Below are 17,409 nucleotides of genomic sequence, written 5' to 3' on the forward strand. Positions count from 1 at the left end.
AACCCTTTAGCCGCGCGCTATTAACCCTTTAGCCGCGCGCTGAAAGCTGAGCCACGCAGCTAAAAGTGAAAGTAAAAAGTGCCGGTTAGATCAGGGAGCTCTTCGGGATCGCCGCGGTATAATCGCGGCATCCCGAACAGCTGTAGCACAGGAGGAAGGTCTCTTACCTTCTCCTGCGCTGTCCGATCGCCGATTGAATGCTTCAAGACTGAGATCCAGGCTTGAGCATTCAATCGCCGAAAACACTGATTGATCCATTCCTATGGAGATGGATCAATCAGTGTTAAAGATCAGTTAATGCAATGTTATAGCCCCCCCTATAGGAGCTATAATATTGCATTAAAAAAGTGTAAAAAAAATCATTAACCCTTTCAATTATCCCTTCCCCTAATAAAAGTTTGAATCACCCGGCATTTCCAAGAATAAAAAAAAAACACAGTGTAAATAAAAATAAACATATGTGGTATCGCCACGTGCGGAAATGTCCGAATTATAAAAAATATACCGCTTTTTAAACCGCACGTTCAATGGCGTACGCGCAAAAAAATTCCAAAGTCCAAAATAGCGCATTTTTGATCACTTTTTATACCACAAAAAAGTGAATAAAAAGTGATCAAAAAGTCTGATCAGAACAAAAATGGTACCGCTAAAAACTTCAGATCACGGCGCAAAAAATGAGCCCTCATAGCGCCCTGAATACAGAAAAATAAAAAAGTTATAGGGGGTCAGAAGATGACCATTTTAAACGTATATATTTTCCTGCATGTATTCATGATTTTTTTCTGAAGTGATACAAAATCAAACCTATACAAGTAGGGTATCATTTTAACCGTATGGACCTACAGAATAAAGATATGGTATCATTTTTGCCGAAAAATGTACTGCGTAAAAACGGAAGCCCCCCAAAACTTACAAAATAGTGTTTTTTCATCAATTTTGTCGCACATTAATTTTTTTTTTCCCCGTTTCACCGTAGATTTTTGGGTAAAATGACTAATGTCATTACAAAGTAGAATTAGTGACGCAAAAAAATAAGCCATCGTACAGAATTTTAGGTGAAAATTTTAAAGAGTTATGATTTTTTAAAGTTAAGGAGGAAAAATTGAAAATGAAAAAAATGGAAAAAGCCCGGGTCCTTAAGGGGTTAAAAAAGGTGTTCCACTGGAGTACACCCTTTAACATATGCTTGAGCAATGCGCTTCACAACATGTTTATCCATCCTCCTTTACCTTGTAATGCTCTATGCAGTGAGGCTTTTTACGGCATTTATATTTAGGTGAATCAATTTACCCAAAGGAATATTACTCACTGTGCAACTGAGCCAATAAATACTTTTCACACCTCTAAACAAGTGCCCAAGGAGTACAGATATAAGAGCGGATAGACTTATGTTTCCCTTCAGTCCCCAGATGCTGGCTCAGAGCAATCCTCCCCTTTACCTCCTGACAGAGGACATTGGGGGCTTCAATGCTATCTTCTCACCATCTACCTGGGAGGCTGTGTATGGAGCTTATACGGAGTGCAGCTAATAGGTCTATCATTCTGTGCCATATATTAGCATAATGTCGCATACTTGCATAAACTGTAGTTCTGGAAGACATTATCGAAAAAATTATTTAACCAAAAGGAAACTGATGTATTATTTACAGCAGACATCATGAGGTGTCACAGAGGTTAATGATCCAAGGCATTTTGTTCTAACCCAAGATAATTTGCCTGCAAAATCCATCCATTTTTCCTGGCAATGTGCACGGTATCGCATCATATACCTGTGAGCTAGTCCATTACTTATTTACAGCAATGCAATAAGGTTTTTTCATAATACTCCACAAATACCATGAAATCACCAGTTCTCTCACAGGTTACTCAAATAAAACTTATTCACAATTTACCGTATATACTCGAGTATAAGCAGAGTTTTTCAGCACAATTTTTTGTGCTGAAAACGCCCCCCTCGGCTTAAATTCGAGTGAACACTCAGCCTGTCAATCCCTTCATCAGTGGTCTTCAACCTGCGGACCTCCAGATGTTGCAAAACTACAACTCTAAGCAAGCACGGACAGCCATCGGCTGTCCGGCCATGCTGGGAGTTGTAGTCTTGAAACATCTGGAGGTCCGCAGGTTGAAGACCACTGCGGCCTTTGTCATCATCCAGACCCCCCTTTAGTTTTCTACTCACCTCCCCTCGGTGGGAAGGAAGGGTGAGCTGGTCTGGGCCCTCTATGCTGCAGGGACCGTCCGATGGGGAGGGTTAGTCATTCCGGGCTGTCCATTTTCACCGGGGGGGCCTCTTCTCCACGCTCCGGGCCTGCTCCGGACTAGTGACGTTGCCTTGACGACGACACACAGGGACGCGCATGAATGTCCCCGTGCGTCGTCGTCAAGGCAACGTCACTAGTTTGGGGCTGGGCCAGGAGCGGAGAAGGGCCCCCCCCCCCCCCGGTGAAAATGGACAGCCCAGAATGACTAACCCTCCCCACCGGACGGTCCCTGCAGCATAGATGGCCCGGACCAGCTCACCCTTCCTTTCCACCGAGGGGAGGTGAGTAGAAAACTAAAGGGGGGGTCTGGATGATGATGAAGGCCGCAGTGGTCTTCAACCTGCGGACCTCCAGAGGTTTCAAAACTACAACTCCCAGCATGCTCAGACAGCCGATAGCTGTCCGGGCATTCTGGGAGTTGTAGTTTTGTAACATCTGGAGGTCCGCAGGTTGAAGACCACTAATGAAGGGATTGGCAGGCGGTGATGATGAAGGGGGGAGGGGGATTATGACGGGGGTCTGGATAATGACATGGGGGGGGGGGTGGAAGATGTATTTCCCACCTTAGGCTTATAGTCGAGTCAATAACTTTTCCTGGTTTTTTGGGGTGAAATTAGAGGCCTCGGCTTATATTCGGGTCGGCTTATACTCGAGTATATACGGTAATAGTCACACAACTTGCTAATTTTTTTTTTTTCCGGTGGCCTCTGATTCCTGGTTGAGGTCGTAACATTCCTTTTGTTCTACAACTAATAATCCCAAAAATGGATTAATTCACTGGACTGTGGTGAAAGCTAAGAAGATGTTTAATAATAACAATTCACTTATTATCAGACAAAGGAGACATCATTTTAAGGGCACTCTGGTTCTCAATTTACTTTTCATTCCCTCTGACGCCGACTGAAATGTTTCCATGCAGCGGCTCTCGGTTCCATATAAAAAACTTGTGTAGAGGAAAAGTTGACCAGTTGCCCATAGCAACCAATTAGATCACTTCATTCACTTTTTAAAAAGGCCTCTGAAAAATAATAGAAGCGATCTGATTGGTTGCTATGGGTCTTGATGAATCTCCCCCTATGTCCGTAAAATGGACCTATATACGGTTAAGCATAGATTTGATTTGATTTTTTTAATAAGCAAAATTTAACTGGTCATTTGGGATCTGTGTGCAGATCTGACCTAAAAGTCAACTTTTCAAAACGTTCTAATACAAACTAATAATGAAAGTCAATGGGGGAGATTTATCAAAACCTGTGTAGAGGAAGAGTGGTGCAGTTGCCAATAGCAACCAATCAGATTTAATTTTGTAATTTCTAAAAAAAGGCCTCTGCAATATGAAAGAAGCAATCTGATTGGTTGCTATGGAAGACTACACCACCCTTCCTCTACACTGGTTTTAATAAGTCTCCCGAATGTCTGCTGGGATTAGAGGAGAGGCAGGATGGGAGCCTGACAATGAGTAACAAAAGGAGAAATGTTAGAGTACGTTCACACATGCGTATATCTGCTGCAAATATGCTGCAGATTTGCTTCCCAAAATTTGCTACAGAAAACCTTGTGTGACCCTACCATTATAGTGGTAATCTCTTAATAGCCACATGGACACAAGGCTTCTTAGTGATGACTCAAACTGCAACTAGGACAATGGAACTCCTAAAAAATGTCGTTTTGATGTAATCGTATGGAGGGTATTATACACTAATAGGTTAGGAATTGTATGATCTTATCAAGGCCAGTGACAGTCCTGGAGGTACACCCATAAGAGTACTGTACTTCTTAGCACTGTCAGATTCTTTGCACTTTATAGACATTAGACCTCTCTATAAATGGCTTAAATGCTAACAAATATATATATATATATATATATATATATATATATATCTCTCCCTTCATCTGCATTTAGTGGTTACTATCTGCTGTCTCTTCTTCCAGTAACACCACTCTTATTCATGAGCTCTGTCTGGTTCTGCAGCTCCATCTATAGTACATGAAGGCATGCTACTGGGAGGACAAAGAGCTCCTGCACATTATGTAAGCGCTATGGGGGAGATTTATCAAAACCTGTCCAGAGGAAAAGTTGCTGGGTTTCCCATAGCAGCCAATCAGATCGCTTTCCTTTTCCTTTTGCAGAGGCCTTGTTGAAAATGAAAGAAGCGATCTGATTGGTTGCTATAGGCAGCGTGCACCCATGTATTACGTTGTTGTGCTGGCTATTTTTCATTTTGCTTGTTTATATATTTATGTGTGTGTGTTTGTATATGGGTGAAGTCCTGCAGGAACATGTGGGAACTGCGTTCTTTCACTTTATTCAAAGCAGGAACACTGTTCCCATTAGCAGGAGTCCTGTAATACCAGTCCTTGAGTTCCCTCACTTTTTTACCCAGCACTTGACCCCTGTACATATTACAATAAATTATATATATATATATATATATATCTCAATTATGATGATGACTTTAAAAGGGATATTCACATATTTGACATTTATGACAAATTTATAAGATAGATAGAGGACCACCACTGGGACCTGCACCTATATCCAGAACTGAGGTTTCCCAACCTGCCCGTTGCTCAGCTGCTTTAAGACATGTTCACAACTACCTCCTCATTCATTCTCTGTCTGGATGCTGCAGCCATGTGATGATGGTCACCGACTGTTCCTTTAAATCAGTGTTTCCCAACCAGGGTACCTCCAGCTGTTGCAAAACTACAACTCCCTGCATGCCCAGACAGCCGAAGGCTGTCTGGGCATGCAGGAAGTCGTAGTTTTGCAACAGCTGGAGGCACCCTGGTTAGGAAACACTGCTTTAAAGGGGTACTCCACTGGAAAACAGAAAGTCAAACAGATTTGTAAATACTTCTATACTTACAAGCTTCTGTATACTACACAGGAAGTTATTTTCTTTTTGAATTTCCTTTCTGTCTGACCACAGTGCTCTCTGCTGACACCTCTGTCCATTTTAGGAACTGTCCGGAGCAGGATAGGTGTGTTATGGGGATTTGCTCCTACTCTGGACACTTCCCGAAATGGACAGAGGTGTCAGCAGAGAGCACTGTGGTCAGGCAGAAAGGAAATTCAAAAAGAAAAGAACTTCCTGTGGAGAATACAACAGCTGATAAGTACTGGAAGGATTAAGATTTTTAACTAGAAGTAATTTACAAATATGTTTAACTTTCTGGCATCAGTTGATGTAAAAAAAAAATGTTTTCCAGCGGAGTACCCCTTTAAATACTAAAGAACCTCTTTATGACAGCCTCCAAATGTGACAGATTTTTCCAAAAAGGTGAAGAAATAGTTTAACCCCTTAAGGACACATGACGTACTGGAACGTCATGTGTCCGCTCCCGATCTATAACGCGGGGCCACAGCGTGGCCCCCAAACGTTCATTAAACCGCTCGGTCAATGGCGTGTGCGCAAAAAAATTCCAAAGTCCAAAATAGTGTCTTTTTGGTCACTTTTTATATCATGAAAAAATTTATAAAAAGTGATCAATAAGTCCTATCAATGCAAAAATGGTACCGTTAAAAACTTCAGATCACGGCGCAAAAAATTAGCCCTCATACCGCCCCATACACGGAAAAATAAATTACAATTTTAAACGTATTCATTTTCCTGCATGAAGTTATGATTTTTTCCAAAAGTACGACAAAATCAAACCTATATAAGTAGGGTATCATTTTAACCGTATGGACCTACAGAATAATGATAAGGTGTCACTTCTACCGAAAAATGTACTACGTAGAAACGGAAGCCCCCAAGTTACAAAACAGCGTTTTTTTTCCAATTTTGTCTCACAATGATTTTTTTTTCGTTTCACTGTAGATTTTTGGGCACAATGACTGACAACATTACAAAGTAGAATTGGTGGCGCAAAAAATAAGCCATCATATGCATTTTTAGGTGCAAAATTGAAAGAGTTATGATTTTTTAAAGGCAAGGAGCAAAAAACGAAAATGCAAAAACAGAAAAAAAAACCCTGTCCTTAAGGGGTTAAATGACTTTCATGGATATATTATTAGCTAGGCTAAAAATGATCTATTATCTTTCAAATGTACCTAAGATCAGCCTAGTGCAAAAACAAAGTGCCACTCTTCATAACCATGCCCAAATAACATCTGTAAGGAATGTATTTAAAGATGAGCACCTTGTAAAGCGGCTTGTTTGTCTGTGGGCCTGTCTTGAATTCCCAGGGATTATTTCGGCTTTAACTACATTACATCTCCCTGCATGTTAAATGGCTTTGCGATCAGTGGATTAGGAGGAGTGTATACAGCCTTGTTAAGCTAGAATAGAGAACAAAAAGAAGCCTCATAACTTGTGATAAGTCTGGATGATGAAGCTCCGAGGAATGAAGTTCTTGTTAGAATACACTCGGCACTGACATGTCCTGTTTAGTATCTCCTACATTACTTAGTCATTCATATACAGTGGTCCCTCAAGTTACACTATTAATTGGTTCCAGGACGACTATTGTATGTTGAAACCATTGTATGTTGAGACCAGAACTCTATGGAAACCTGGTAATTGGTTCTGAAGCCACCAAAATGTCATCCAAAAATAGGAAAAAGTGAGGATTAGAGATGAGCGAACTTACAGTAAATTCGATTCGTCACAAACTTCTCGGCTCGGCAGTTGATGACTTATCCTGCATAAATTAGTTCAGCTTTCAAGTGCTCCGGTGGGCTGGAAAAGGTGGATACAGTCCAAGGAAAGAGTCTCCTAGGACTGTATCCACCTTTTCCAGGCCACGGGAGCACCTGAAAGCTGAACTCAATTATGCAGGATAAGTCATCAACTGCCGAGCCGAGAAGTTCGTGACTAATTGAATTTACTGTAGGTTCGCTCATCTCTAGTGAGGATTAAAGGGGTTCTCCAGGAAAAAAAACTTTATATATATATATATATATATATATATATATATATATATATATATATATTATCTGGCTTCAGAAAGTTAAACAGATTTGTAAATTACTTCGATTAAAAAATCTTAATTCTTTGAGTACTTATGAACTTCTGAAGTTGAGTTGTTCTTTTCTGTCTAAGTGCTCTCTGATGACACGTGTCTCAGGAACCGCCCAGTTTAGAAGAGGTTTGCTATGGGGATTTGCTTCTAAACTGGGCGGTTCCCGAGTCACGTGTCATCAGAGAACACAGAGAGAAAAGAACAACTCAACTTCAGCAGCTCATAAGTACCGAAAGGATTAAGATTTTTTATAGAAGTAATTTACAAATCTGTTTAACTTTCTGGAACCAGTTAATATTAAAAAAAAAGTTTTTTCCTGGATAACCCCTTTAAAGAAAAATAAGTAGTTAACTAATACAGATAAAGCAAATCCTTACATATGAAAGTAAGAAAGAGCTGCTGGGAGCTGAAATTACTGTCTATGTCAGTGTTTCCCAACCAGGGTGCCTCCAGCTGTTGCAAAAACTAGAACTCCCAGCATGCCCGGACAGCCAACGGCTGTCCGGGCATGCTGGGAGTTGTAGTTTGGCAACAGCTGGAGGCACCGTGGTTGGGAAACACTGGTTTATGTAGAGGACAGGAGCTTCTTCAGGGTCCTATACAGTACAGTCCAAAGGAGCAGCTAACCCTGGCACAGGGAAGGAGTAGTACAGAACTTGTAGTTCCTTCCTGTACTGTAGGGGGCACTACCAGACAGCCAGTCAGTGCATGCACTTCAGTAATACAGGTGATTTACCAGTAAAATGCCCATTCTGATTAGTCAGTTCTTCCAGTTGTGACACATTTCACAGATCTGGACTGTCCGTAGCATTGTATGTTGAGTCTGGTTTCAACTTACAATGGTCCAGAAAAGATCATTGTATGTTGAAACTATTGTAAGTTGAGGCATCACTGTATACATGTAAAAGATCTGATGGGAGGGAAAGAAAACTCTTGACTTTCACCCAAAGTGAGCATCACCATGGTCAGCTCCTGGACTGACAGCTATGGAAACACTTGGCTTTCTCTATGAAGGTTTTATAAAAGTATTTTCTTTTGGATCATTTCTAGCATATACAGACTTTTTAGAATATTTACACATCCATTTCCCTTCATATGTGAGAAACACTTTCCAAAACAGAACAGGTAAAGAAAATAAGCAGTTCCATAATATCTTGTTCGGCTATGCTAACTACAAGAAATGAATGAATAGTGCCAAAAGTAATAAATAATGGGAAGAGTTCACAGCATTTCCTTTTTTTTCACTTACTGCACGATATACTTTTATGTTTCTGTACCTCCATTTATAGCTCATGCACATCTACTTTCCCATTGGGAATGGAGATAAGGCAACATCATTTATGGAACGGGTTGGGGTCCTAACAGATAGAACCCACACTATACACTTAACCCCTTAAGGACCGGGGGTTTTTCCATTTTTGCATTTTCGTTTTTTGCTCCTTGCCTTTAAAAAATCATAACTCTTTAAATTTTGCACCTAAAATGATTTTATGACTGCTTATTTTTTGCACCACCAATTCTACTTTGTAATGACGTCAGTCATTTTGCTCAAAAATCTACGGTGAAACGGAAAAAAAAATCATTGCGAGACAAAATTTTAAAAAAAAAAACGCAGTTTTGTAACTTTTGGGGGCTTCCGTTTCTACGTAGCAAATTTTTTGGTAAAAATGACACCTTATCTCTATTCTGTAGGTCCATACGATTAAAATGATACCCTACTTATATAGGTTTGATTTTGTCGTACTTCTGGAAAAAATCATAACTACATGCAGGAAAATGTATACGTTTAAAATTGTCATCTTCTGACCCCTATAACATTTTATTTTTCCGTGTATGGGGCGGTATGAGGGCTCATTTTTTGCGCCGTGATCTGAAGTTTTTAATGGTACAATTTTTGCATTGATTGGACTTATTGATCGCTTTTTATTCATTTTTTCATGATATAAAAAGTGACCAAAAATGCACTATTTTGGACTTTGGAATTTTTTTTGCACGTACGCCATTGACCGTGCGGTTTAATTAATGATATACTTTTATAATTCGGACATTTCCGCACGCGGCGATACCATATATGTTTATTTTTATTTACACCGTGTTTTTTTTTTTCATGGGAAAAGGGGGGTGATTCAAACTTTTAACAGGGAAAGGGTTAAATGATCTTTATTCACTTTTTTTTCCCACTTTCTTTTTTGCAGTTATAGGTCCCATAGGGACCTATAATACTGCACACACTGATCTTTATCATTGATCACTGGTTTCTCATAGGAAACCAGTGATCGATGATTCTGCCGCATGGATCTCAGGCACTGAGCAGTCATTCGGCGATCGGACAGCGAGGAGGCAGGTAGGGGCCCTCCCGCTGTCCTGTAAGCTGTTCGGGATGCCACGATTTCACCGTGGCTATCCCAAGCAGCTCCCTGAGCTAACCGGCATGGTTTCACTTTCACTTCAGATGCGGCGTTCAACTTTGAACGCCGCGTCTAAAGGGTTAATAGCGCGCGGCACCGTGATCAATGCCGTGCGCTATTAGCCACGGGTCCTGGCCGTTGTTAGAGGCCGGGCCCGAGCTGCTATGACACGGGGCGGCGCCGTGGCCCTGCGTTATAGAACGGGAGCGGACACATGACGTTCCAGTACGTCATGTGTCCTTAAGGGGTTAAAGGGGTACTCCGGTGGCAAACTTTTTTTTTCTTTAAATGAACTGGTGCCAGAGAGTTAAACAGATTTGTAAATTACTTCTATTAAAAATCTTAATCCTTTTAATACTTTTTAGTAGCTGTATGCTACAGAGGAAATTCTTTACTTTTTGAATTTCATTTTTGTGTTGTCCACACTGCTCTCTGCTGACACCTCTGTCCCTGTCAGGAACAGTCCAGAGCAGCATAGGTTTGCTATGGGGATTTTCTCCTGCTCTGGACAGTTCCTGATACGGGGATCAGGTGTCAGCAGAGAGCACTGTGGACAACACAAAAAAGAAATTAAAAAAAATAAAGAATTTCCTCTGTAGCAAACAGCTGCTAAAAACTACTGAAAGGATAAAGATTTTGTAATAGAAGTAATTTACAAATCTGTTTAACTTTCTGGCACCAGTTCAGTGGAAAACTTTTTTTTTTTTTTAAATGGAGTACCCCTTTAATGAGACATTATTCATTGACTAAGAAGAGATGTCTGAGCTGAAAACTAGAAAGTAATTCAGTCACCTAATGGTACAGCCTTAATGATACTAACAATGGTGTCTGCCGCATCCTTTTAAAGGCTGGAATAAATCATCTGGTTAACAGAAGCTTTACTGCTGAAGTACAGAATAAACCAAGGTAAAATGCCATGTGCTGAACCTAAGTCACTTTTCTAGTCCTGCTCTAATGTTCTCATGAAATTAAGACACAATCATGATAAGAGATCTGCAATATGCATTTTAATATAATACACACACAGTGCATTACCCGATGCACCCCCAGGAAAGGCAGGGGTAGAGAGGCCGTCGCTGCCCGCTTCTCTCCCCCTGCCTTTCCTGGGGTCCAGAGCTCTGCTGCCGCCGCTTCTCTCCCGCTGGCTATCTGTGCCGCTGCCCGTTCTCTCCCCCTGACTATCGGCGCCGATAGCCAGGGGGAGAGAAGGGGCAGCGGCACCCATTGCCGGCGCCGCTGCCCCGTTGCCTCCCCAATCCCCGGTTGTATAATTGCCTGTTGCCAGGGTCGGGTCCGCGCTGCTTCAGGCCTCTGGTGAGCGTCCCATGAGTCGTTGCTATGAACTGCACGGAGCGGCACAATGACGAGTAACATCATTGCGTCTCGCAGCGCATAGCAACGACGCAGGGGACGCACACCGGAGGCCTGAAGCAGCGCGGACCCGATCCTGGCAACAGGTAATTATACAACCGGGGATGGGGGAGGCAACGGGGCAGCGGCGCCGGCAATGGGTGCCGCTGCCCCTTCTCTCCCCCTGTCTGTCGACGCCGCTGCCCCATTGCCGGCGCCGCTTCTCTCCCCCTGGCTATCGGTGCCGGCAATGGGGCGCCGGCGAGAGAGAAGGGTCGGCAGCAGGGCTCTAGACCCCAGGGCAGGCAGGGGCAGAGAAGCCGGCAGCGACGGCAGGTCTCTGCACCTGCAAAGCCGCTGCAGTTCATTGCTTTAAAGCGCCCGCTTTAAATCATTGAACTGCAGCGGCTTATCGGCGTATAACACGCAGGTAGACTTTAGGCTAAAAAATTTTAGCCTAAAAAGTGTGTGTTATACGCCAATAAATACAGTACGTTTTTCTATACTGTTGCATACAGTTTTCAAATTGAAAATGTATACTGCAACCGTATAGCAAAAACGTGATGTGAACGCATCCTTAGGGTGCGTTCAAACTGCGGAATCTCCGCTCGTTGAATTCAGCGAGCGGAGACTTCGTCTGGCGGCCGCCGCCGAAAATACTTCGGCACTAGGGCCGTGGGGCACTGAGCCGTCACCATTGATGGCTATGCAGTGCGGAACAATTTCAGCGGTGGAATTGTCCGCCGCTGAAATTCCGCAGTGTCTCGTGGAGACCCATTCACACCAATGTTAAGTTCACACCGCTGAATTCCGCCCGTGGAATTCCACGGGAATTCCGTAGTGTGAACATACCCTAAGACTTTGAATTCTACACTGCATAATGGAACATTCTGTGTCACTAGTATTTAACCCATTCCAGACCTGTGACACACATGTATGCAATGGGTCGGGTGAGGGCACCATGACGCGGGCCCGAGATTCGGATCCACGTCATAACCGGCAGATGTCCACTGCTATCAGCAGCTGACATCTGAGATCACTACAATGTAATCGCGGATTGCTGATGGGAAGCTGGGAAGGCCTGGGACCTTACCTGTGCCTATGGGTCTTCCATGGATCGGCGATTGCTGCAGTTTGCACCTTTGGCAGGCTGTAGCAATTGTGACCAGATAACATAGATCAACGTAATGTAATAGCAATGGCTTTATAATAGGCCCCTATCCCCGCTATAAAAATGAGAATGACCCCCTTTTTACCATTTTTCAAATGAAGCACTGAAAAAAATAAAAATAAACGTATTTGGTGTTACCACATGCGTAATTGCCTGAACTACTAACCCCTTAAGGACGGCGCGTTTTTCCTTTTTTTGCACTTTCTTTTTTCCTCCTTAACTTTTAAGGACTCATATGATGACTTGTTTTTAGCGCCACCAATTGTACTTTGTAATTATATCAGTCATTTTACAAAAAAATCGACGGCGAAACCAATATATTTTACATACATATATTTATTTGTGGCACAAAATTAAAAAAAAAAAAAAAAAACAACAACGCCATTTTGTTAATTTTGTGGGCTTCCGTTTTTACGCAGTGCATTTTACGGTAAAAATTACACCTTATCTTTATTCTGTAGGTCAATATGATTTAAATGATACCCTACTTTTTATGGTATAAAAAGGTGACCAAAAATACGCTATTTGGGACTTTGGAAGTTTTTGACCACGCAGTTTAATTAACAAATATTTTTATAGTTCGGGCATTTACGCACACGGCGATACCACATATGTTTATATTTATTTTTATTTACAGGTTTTTTTTATGGGAAGGGGGGGGGGGGTGATTCAAACTTTTATTAGGGAATGGGTTAAATCCCATTTATTAACTTTTTTTTTTTTACACTGTTACAGCCCCCATAGGGGACTATAACATGTAAGACATTGATTGCCTACACTGATCAATGCTATGCCATAGCATTGCATTGATCAGTGTTTTCGGTGCTCAATTGCTCCAGCCTGGATCTCAGGCTTGGAGCAATCAATCACAGATCAGATGCCAAGGAGGAAAGTAAGGACCCTCCTTGTGTGTGGGTCCCGATCAGCCCAACTGAGCTGCCAGGATGAAATTTTTACATTTTAGATGCTGCGATCCACTTTGATCACCGCGTCTAAGGGGTTAATACTGGGATAGGTGATGTCCAAGATTAGCCACGGGTCCCGACCGTTACTAGGTGCCGGGACGACCTGATATGACACGGGGTCAGCACATGACCCAGCGTTATATGGTGGGCGCAGGGCGTACAGGTACGCCCTTAACAGGTTAAATATTAAATTCCTGATCCCGCACAGTCAATGGCGTAAAAGCAAAAAATTATTCTAAATGCCAAAATTGCTGATGATTTTAGTCATTTCACAGCTCAGAAAAAATAAAAATAAAGTGATGAAAAAAAACTACACAAAAATGGTACCGTTAAAAACTACAGTTCATGGCACAAAAAATAAACCCTAACAAAGCTCCATAGGTGAAAAAATAAAAGTTATAGGGGTCAGAACACAGCAATAAAAATAGATATATTTTTGTCTAAAAAGTTTTCTATTTATTTATTTATATATTTTTTAACCATAAAGCGAAACCAAAATTACCCAAGTTTGATATCATTGGAATCGTACTGATCCATAGACTTCAGTTAGCATGCCAGTTCTACCGTAATGTGAATACCAAAAATGTATTGTCCCACAAAACTGTGCAATTTAATATTTTTTATTTTTATTTAATTGTGCCCTACATACAATTTTTCTGGCTTTGTAATACATTATATGATAAAATAAAGAATGCCAATGAAAAGTATAACTCGTCCAACATAAAATAATACAACTTTGTCAGTTGAAAAAAAAAAAATAAATAAATAAAAAAAAAAAGGAGGGCGAGGGGAAAAAAAACATAAGCCAAATCAAAATTTGTGGGCTCATGAAGGAGTTAAAAGCATTGCAGCCTCAAACATTTGAGCCTCATTCATATCTCATCATCAATATGTTGGGATACCAATAAAAGAAAGTATGCTTACTACATGGTGCTGGCTATCCGTTGACTTTCACAGACCTAACAGTCTACCAGTGAATATATTAAGTCTATTTCCAAAACTTCACAACTGCAAAAAAAAAATTATAATAATTTAATTAAAAACACTAGCAAACTTTGTTCAGTCCATCAAAGTCAAAGGGCCTGATGCGGGCACATCAGGTACATGATGGCATACCTTTTTGCCAGTATCCTTATCTATACCGGCAATGTAAAGAAAACAGATGTGACTGGGGCCCTGAGTTAGTTGTGCCTAACATAGTAAAACTAATGCAACTAGACATACATCCTGATGTCCATATGTGCAGGCCATAAGCAATGCCTGCCATATCATCATGCCAAGAACAAATCTGACAATAGAGATGACGGATGTTTCAAAAATACACACACTTGTCTTTAATCCACATAAAGGCAATAAAGTTTTGCTAAGATTAGAATAATTTCTGGTAAGGAAATATCATTTTGATCACAGAAGAGAAAAAAGTTTTTATATCTACAATGCTGGGAAGTCTTGGTAAACTGCTGGCTAGATCAGGATGGAAATTCTACCTCTGAATGTAAAAATACCTTAAAGGGGTAGTCCAGTGGTGAAAAACTTATCCCCTATCCTAAGGATAGGGGATAAGTTTGAGATCGCGGGGGGTCCGACCGCTTGGGCCCCCTGCGATCTCTCTGTACGGGGGCCAGGCTCTCTGGCCAGATAGCGGGTGTCGACCCCCGCACGAAGCGGCGGCCGACACGCCCCCTCAATACATCGCTATGGCAGAGCCGGAGATTGCCGAAGGCAGCGCTTCGGTTCTGCCATAGAGTTGTATTGAGGGGGCGTGCCGGCCGCCGCTTCGTGCGGAGGTCGACACGCCCCCTTCCCGCAGGCTGTCGGGGCTCCGTACAGGAGATCGCAGGGGGCCCCAGCGGTCGGACCCCCCGCGATCTCAAACTTATCCCCTATCCTTAGGATAGGGGATAAGTTGTTGACCACTGGACTACTCCTTTAAAATATTGGTCCAGAAATAAAAACTACCATTTATACAACTTTCTAATATATTACAATTTAAAAGAATACCTGTAGCCAAATAAAACTTTTTTAAGTGTTCCTTGTGTAATTAACAGACACTTTCCCATTCACTTGCTTTTAAAATTATCAACATAAATATGTTTAAAATGTAATAGAAAAAATGGCCACTAAGTGACTCTGTTCTGTTCCCTGCCACAATTAATACAGTGAGTTTGGTCTCCTCCCCGTCTGGCAGGAGACCAAACTCAGGAAGTGTTTCTCTGCACTGAGCTTCATTGACAGCTGCACAGAAAGTGAAAGCTCCACAGATTCTCACAAAAAGCTGCACAGACTGAAAGCTGCAGGAGGTCCTCACTAATAGCAACACAGACTGAAACATGCACAGAGCCTGAGGTCTTCTGTTCATCACAATGCTGCAACAATGTGAGGGCGAAAGTGGTCCTCCAACAGGCTTCAGTGATGACATGCCTGCTGGGAAATGCCCAATTTCTCCTGCTGGGAAATTGCACTGTGAGCAAGACGAAAGGTAAGATACAGAGCTGTTTAAAGCTCTGATTATAGCTCCGTCACACTCATCCTATCACATGTGATGCACATTATTTTAGAATACCAGTGCTTTCTTTCTGTTCCCCCTCCTCAGCTCTTTTTGGTTACTGTTGTATTTTACAGACATCTCTCATAGGGATTGTTTCTGTACACTGACTATATAGTGAGATGTTAGCAGCTGTCCGACACACTTTGTGGTGCATTCCTCACAACATTCGCAATCTGTTTTCTGTCAGTGTTTACATCTAGAGCAAGAAATCCACACAGCTCTAATCCAGCTCACAAGGAGTCAATATAAATACCTCAACCACACACATCTCTCTGCTGTCCTGACAGTTTGCTACAACATATCAATCATTGTACAATGTCTGCTGAAAGTAGCAACCTGCAGTCTACATGGTTTAGTTCCCAGACTGGATACAATTGTATCTACATCTCAGCTGAGAGCAGAACAAGGTCTGAATAGGGTTTCAGTCTCTAGAGCAGTGTTTCCCTACCAGGGTGCCTCAAGTTGTTGTAAAACTACAACTTCCATCGTGTGCAGATGCTAGGAGCTGTAGTTTTGCAACAGCTGGAGGCACCCTGGTTGGAAAACACTGCTCTAGATGTAAACATGAGTCTTTCCATTTTCCCATTCTGTGCACAGTATGTGCCGTCTCCATTGACTGCAATGCATGTCCAATGTCCAAGCAGATTCTCATCAGCGCTGATGTGACACTCAGCACTCTTTGCGGGGGTCCTGGCGGTTGGAACCCCGCGATCTGACACTTATCCCCTATCCTTAGGGGATAAATGTTTCTTTCCTAAAGATCTCCTTTAAAATTATTTAATAGATGTAATTTATAAATCTGTATAAATTTCTGGCACCAGTCAATTTGAAAACCTTTTTTAACCCTCTGGAGTACCCTTTTAATCATACTCGCACAGTCCCGGCTGCTATCAGCAGCCAGGACCCGTGGTTAATGCCGGACATCGCCATTCAGGCAGATGTCCCACATTAACTCTTTAGAAGCGGCGATCAAAGTTGATCGCCGTGTCTAAAGTGAAAGTGAAACCTTCCCGGCAGCTCAGTCGGGCTGATCAGGACCATCACGGAGAAATCGCTATGTCCCGATCAGCTAGAACGCATCAGGAGGGTGCCTTACCTGCCTCCTGCGCATGCGATCGGCGATTGAATGCTCCAAGCCGGAAATCCAGGCTTGAGCAATCAACCGCCGATAACACTGATCAATGCAATGGCATTGATCAGTGTACTGAATCAATGTACTGCATGTTATAGTCCCCTATGGGGGCTATAACATTGCAAAAAAAAGTGAAAGAAAAGTTCATAAAGATGATTTAACCCCTTCCCTAATAAAAGTCTGGATTACCCCCCCTTTTCCCATAAAAAAATAAATTTAAAAAAACTGTAAATAAAAATAAATATGTGGTATTTCAGCGTGTGTAAATGTCCGAACCATAAAAATATATCATTAATTAAACCTCACAGTCAATGGCGTACGCACAAGAAAATTTAAAAATCCAGAATAGCGTATTTTTGCTCACTTTTTATACCATAAAAAATGAATAAAAAGGGATCAAAAAGTCAGATCAAATCAAAAATGTTATAGGGGTCAGAAGCTGACAATTTTAAACATATTAATTTTCGTGCATGTAGTTATGATTTTTTCCGAAATACGACAAAATCAAACCTATCTAAGTAGGGTATCATTTTAATTGTATGGACCTACAGAATAAAGGTAAGGTGTAATTTGTACCGAAAAATGTACTATGTAGAAATGGAAGCC

The 17,409-nt window shown here is 41.7% G+C and overlaps 1 protein-coding gene across 8 annotated transcripts in view; it reads right to left on the minus strand.

Annotated features, from left to right (window-relative positions):
• The window catches only part of MAP4K3 (mitogen-activated protein kinase kinase kinase kinase 3), a 302,519-nt gene that overhangs the window by 238,572 nt on the left and 46,538 nt on the right, over positions 1–17,409 (minus strand). The window lies entirely within an intron of this gene.

The sequence above is a fragment of the Hyla sarda genome, chromosome 3 (genome assembly GCF_029499605.1).
Source record: "Hyla sarda isolate aHylSar1 chromosome 3, aHylSar1.hap1, whole genome shotgun sequence".
Lineage (NCBI taxonomy): Eukaryota > Metazoa > Chordata > Amphibia > Anura > Hylidae > Hyla > Hyla sarda.